Source organism: Mus pahari, chromosome 13, assembly GCF_900095145.1.
Source record: "Mus pahari chromosome 13, PAHARI_EIJ_v1.1, whole genome shotgun sequence".
Classification (NCBI taxonomy): domain Eukaryota; kingdom Metazoa; phylum Chordata; class Mammalia; order Rodentia; family Muridae; genus Mus; species Mus pahari.
Genome location: NC_034602.1, coordinates 63718844 through 63724893, shown reverse-complemented (window position 1 = coordinate 63724893; position 6050 = coordinate 63718844). Strand labels below are relative to the sequence as shown.

The following is a 6050-nucleotide window of genomic DNA, read 5'->3' as shown; positions in this document are numbered from 1 at the left end:
TCAGATCTTGTTGCGGATGGTTGTGAGCCACCATGTGGTTGCTGGGATTTGAACTCCGGACCTTCGGAAGAGCAGTCGGGGCTCTTACCCGCTGAGCCATCTCACCAGCCCCCCACAACAGCCTTGAACTAAGAGTTCCTGGTTGCTTTTGAACACAGAGATAGGTGGATACATTTACAGAATAAAACAGACCCTCTAGAACCCTATCATCTGGCATCAAGTGATTTTTTTAAAAAAAATAATAATAACCTTAACAAGACAGTTACACGGGACAAAGAAAACTTTTCCCAGCAAATGACCACAGGAAAATTAACTATCCACGTGGGAAAGGACCAAGTTGAACCCTTACTTCACTCAAGTTCAAGAACCAACCCAAACAGGCTCTGTAGTTGTTTGAATGAAAAGGCCCTCCCAGGCACGGATATTTGAATACTTGGTCACCAGTGGGTGGCGCTGTTTGGGGAGATGGCACAACCTTCCTGGAGGAAGGCTTTGAAGGAAGGCTTCACTGGAGGTGGGCTTTGAAGGCTCACAGCATCTCCAGCCATGAAGATGGCTCTCTCTGCTTCATGATTTCTGTTAAGATGTGCTCTCTGGGTTTTCCACTCTGGTCTCCCTGCCACGAGTCCTCCTTGATGGACTCTCACTCTGGAACTGTAAACCCAAATAAACTCGTCCTTGACTGTTTCTGTGATGTTTTATCACAGCAACAGAAACACAACAAATACAAAGACCAAAGACTACATCAAGCCGTAGATGCTTTTAAAGAAAAAAATAGAAAGAGAGTAGATCTTCATGTTTTTAATTCTTGGCAGTAGATTCTCAGTCCAGCATCAAAGGCCTGAGAGACAAGAGAGAAAGGAGACATAAACGATGTCCTCTGAGATTCAAAGCTTTCAGCCAGGTGCAGCAGTGTGCCCCTGTGGTGGGGAAGGAAGGAGCTAGGGAAGCTGAAGGGAGGTCTGAGCCTGCCTTTGCAACAAAGTAAACCTTCATCTCAAAAGTAAACAAAAAACGATCCAAGAAAAAAAAATGGAAATATTTTTGCTTCAAAAGACTGAAAAGATAGCTGGTGTGAGGGCTCAGTAGATAAAGGTTCTTGCCACTAGGTTTGACGACCCGAGGCCATCTTTGGGATCCATGTCATTGAAAAGGAAACTGACTCTTATGGTTCTCTCTCTCTCTCTCTCTCTCTCTCTCTCTCTCTCTCTCTCCCACACACACCACATAAAAAATAAATATAATAAAATATCTTTGAAGAGAGTGAAAGGAGAGGAGGGTAGCTTAATGATAAAACATGTCCTTGGTACATCCCATATCCAGAGTTCAAACCCTGCCTGGTACTCACAGACATGCCTGGGCAGGGGAGGGCTAAGCAGGAAGGGAGACAATGTTTCTAAGCCATACATGTTTCAGTTGTCGGGTTCATCTCCACTTGGTGAGATGTTTGCCCTGCGTCCTCCCTCTGACTTACTGAAAGCTGTCTGTAAGTTTTCCTACTCGGCATATTTTGTATAGACAGACTCATACATGGCCTTCCACCTCTGGCCAGAAGTCCTTGGGCAGTATAGTAAAAATATGATGCAGTTTTAGAAAAGGTGTTAGTGGAATTGGTTGCCTTTTTTGACTAGAGAACAGACCGGGGGATTGAGTGATCTCTTTTGCCCTTCCATTGACTTCTCATGATCCTACCCCGAGATGGCATCTCGTAGAAAACCGGCTATCAACTCAGTGCAAGTTTTCCTCAGGTGTGTAATCTTGTCGGTCTGTAAAAGTGTTGAATCCCAAGGCAGTGATTCGGAAGGAGCTGACATGACAGCATGGGGAATTGCCAACACACGGCAAGCAAAGGCTGACCTCTCTCCCCTGCAACTCTGCAGACATCCACTGCCAGAGTGCTCTCAGTTAGCCTCAAGTTCCTCTTCGGGACCGGCTGGATTCATAGCTGGGTGGTGGAGTGTTATTCAGTCATAAAAAGAAATGAAGTAGAGACCGGTATAAGCTCTAACTGGAAAGTATCCCATCCCAAGACACATGTGATTGCCTGGACTCATTTATATATGAACTATCTAGAGCAGAGAATCCCTTAAAGGCAGAAAGTACTGTGGTGGTAACTGGGAAAAGGGGGAGACTGGGAAGTAACTACTCAGTAGGTGAGGCATTTCTTTTAGGGAGTGTGGTCATTTGAATATGCTTGGCCCATAGGGAGTGGTACTGTTAGGAGGTGTGGCCTTGTTAGAGGAGGTGTGTCACTGTGGAGGTGGGCTTTGGAGATATCCTCCTATGCTCAAGCTCCACCCATTTCGAAAGAGATCTTCCCCCTAACTGCCCGAGGATGCCAGTCTTCTGGTTGCCTTCAGAACAAAATGTAGAACTCTCACCTCCTTCAGCGCCATGCCTGCCTGGACACTGCCATGCTTCCTGCCATGATGATAATGGACTGAACCTCTGAGCCTGTAAGCCAGCCCCAATTAAATGTTGTCCTTTATAAGACTTGCCTTAGCCATGGTGTCTGCTCACAGCAATGGAAACCCTAACTAGGACAGGGGTAATGAAACTATTTTGGAGTTCGGCTGTGGCGCCAGATACAGAACAAATATACAAAGCCATTTGACTTCGCCCTTTGAGAAGATAAACTTAATGGCAAATTTTTACCTCGATTGAATATGATGAGACTCCTGGTGTACTGCCTGTATTTTTAAAGCATTAGCAGTTGTTGGACTCACGCCAGGGGAGTCAGGGTATCCAAAAAAACACGAGAGTCCTTCTTGTTGTAAAAGCATGAGGCAGTTTAATGGCGGAGCTCTCCGGGCCGATGTTTATCTCATACAGGAGGCAGAGGCATCGACCCTGAGACTCAAAAGCTAGGGGTTTTTATAGGGAGTTATAGGGAGAGGGTTGGTGGATTTTTGGGGAACTTGGCGCAGCTTCACACAATTGGCTTGATTACAAGTCAGTAAAATAATACATGCAGGTTGTAGCATCAACAATTCCAGGGAGGGTCAGTGAGACCCAGGTCTCCAGATGGCCACTGAGTCAATCAAAAAAACAAACAAACAAAAAAAACCAAAACATTTCCTGTGTTTATATCTATCCTTGGGGCCACCATCCTCAGGAATGTCCAAACGAGGGGCTCTCCTGGACATGCCTGGACTTGTTATTGTAAAATCTTCAGCTAGGCCTTCAGGGCCTGTCAGGCCTCAGGCCTTCAAGTTCCTAATATTGCCCTATTTGTCTCATGTTATACTTTTGACTATAAGTTCTTTGCTTTTCTTGAATTTAATTCCTTTCACAGGCTGTGGTAGCACGCATTTCTAATCCCTTAGGAGGGGAGGCAGAAGGACAAGGAATTCAAGGTCATTCTCAGCTATGTAGTGAGTCCAAAGCTGAACTGAGAAACATGAGCCTTTAGAAGGCAAAAGTTAAAACAACAACTAATGTTTAAGATAAACAAAAGAAATGAAAGAAATCCCTCTCCAAAAAAAAAAAAAAAATACACAGGAGCTCAATGAACATCAATGTTAAAGATAATTACATAGGAGAAATCCACTTCACACTCATTATGGAATTCTGATGTTTTTAAAAAAAAAAAATCAGATGCTAACATGTTGACAAGGATGTGGAGACTGTGCTGAAGGGGACAGAACATGGTGCGGCTATGTTGGAAAATGTTCTTCAAACAGTTAAATACAGAAGTACTGTATGAGCCAACCATTGCACTCCAAGGTATAGGTATGGGAAAAGGGGGGCAACGTACAAACCCCATGCACAGATGCTTGTGGCAGCAGTGCTTCTAACAGCCCCAAAGGGAAGTAGTCCAAATGCATAAGCCCTGATTATAGTGTTATATACATACAATAGAACAGCAATCAGCAATGAGAAAGTATTGCTATATACAATGTCACAGTTGACTCTTGACACCGTGTTAAGAGAAAGAAGCTAGTCATAAAAAAAATTGTACAATCCTGTTTACGAGAAATATTCTGAGTAGGCAAATCGAAAGTGACTAAGAGTGGCTTAAAGGTTACCCCGGGGATGTTCACATGGGTGGAGAAGGAAATGGGTTGGTGAATCCAGGTTCTCATAGAGTAGATGACACTTCTAAAATTAACTTGTGACTGGTAACTTCCCACTGTCCGTGGGCTGACAGCACTTCCCTGCCCATGGGATGCTAAGTTCATGAATCATATTGGGTGAGGATTACATCTCCAAAACACTTCTAAGTGTTTGGGGCGGGACTGCAGTCTGAATGCCAGCAAATGAAGAAAAGACATCAGACCCTACACTTTCCTGCCTGGGGGCCTCCCTGTTTCTCTCTGGATTGATTTCATTTCTAACTGTATCTGGCAAAAGCAACTGAAGAAAGAGAGCAAAGGTTTACTAGGGCTCATGATCTGAAGTTAAGGGTACAGTCCACGACTGCAGGAGAGGTCTGGTGACAGGGAAGGCCTGGCGACTACAAGGTCTTCCTGCTATACTGTGTGCACAGTCAGGAAGCAGATAGAAACAAACGCTGGTGCCTGCCTCCCTTTCTCCTTTTTATTCAGTTCAAGAGAAAAGCCCAAGGGACAGTGCCGCCCACATTTAGGGTGGGTCTTCCCTTCCCCATCTAAACCTCGGAAATACCCTCGTGGACACACCTTGAGGTAAGCTTTCCTGAGTGGCTCTGAATCCAGTCCCGGTTGACAACGAAGAACAGTTTTCATACACTCTAAGTTTTCATATGCTCTAAAGGAAACAAATTTCTGTTCAGTGCTTGGCTAGTTCATTATAAAGTTGGTTTCTTTTCTTAGTATCTAACTTGCTTTTGTTGCCATTGGCCTTCCGTTTTACTTCATTCTCTTTAGCACTCCGATTGCAGCTCACCACAGGTGTGTCTGGAAAATGCAGTCCATCAGTGAGTCCAGAAATGGGAACGCGAACTCTTGGTGAGCAACTGTCCATCTCTGCTACAAAAGTCGACTTTGTAGAGACTTATTTTGAGGTTTAAATAGATAAAAAGCTAAAGCCTTCAGTGTGGCGCCCATGGTGTTCACAGAACTCAGGATTCTGGGGGTGGGGGCGGGGGTTGGGGGTGTCATTTGTTAAGCTGCCATGATGTTTGGCCTAGTGCAGGGTAGGTCTTAGGAGACAAGGCTGGCAACTTAACAGTGACATCTTTGTCCTGAGAGTATTTTAATTGCCTTCTTGAGGCTTTCTGTAATATTGTTGGCATTCTCCCAACTACAGATTCCACACCAGCAATCGGAGGGTTTCATCATCGGCCCCCATCAGTCTCCAGAGAGAGAACAGTACCCCACTCTAGACAGTTCTCTTTCTGAGTTTCCAGTCTGGTCCTTCATGGCACAAGTGGGAAAGCTCCCCGAGGCTCCTGAAGGTCTCCTATGCCCTTTTAATGTGTAGTTGAGTTAATTATGAAGCTGCTTTTAATTTCTGCTTTTTAATTTTAATCATATGATCAATAGAGGGCTCATAGGAAGTTTTAATTACCTGGCTCTCCACCAATCTTATTGCTTTTTAACTACAGTGATTATAAAATGTTTAGACCCAACACAGGATATGAGTTATTTGGATAGTGATAACAGCCATGCTCAGTCTAGCCTACACAGTGTGCGTGCAATGATGTCAGCGCACCGTTGCAGCTACCACCTCCATTTTCATATTTATAATAGGTTTGGCTCACATTTAAATTCCAAAGGCCTTAGTGCCTCAGTTTTCAGTGGGATCTCTTTTTCACCCTGAAGCTGCCATTGACATTCTTACATTTCCTGGAAATGAATGAAGTCCCTCACAGTCATGCCAGTGGTTTCCTTGTCCCCTCTGTCCCTTTGTGGAGCATGACCACGTGGAGCTCAGTCAGAACATGCTGAGACTGTTTTTCGTTTTATCATCAAACAAGGATCTCTGGCATGACCTAACACTGCCTGTTATGATAAAGATCTGATCTCCTGGTGAGAATAAGAAGCGCTCTTCCTTAAAGAGGTGTGGTGAGAAGAACCATCACCTCCTCCACCTCCTCCTCCTCCACCTCCTCCTCCTCCTCCTCCACC

The 6050-nt window shown here is 44.6% G+C and overlaps 1 pseudogene; it reads left to right on the top strand.

Moving 5' to 3' along the window:
* The window catches only part of LOC110330315, an 8918-nt pseudogene that overhangs the window by 604 nt on the left and 2264 nt on the right, over nucleotides 1-6050 (top strand).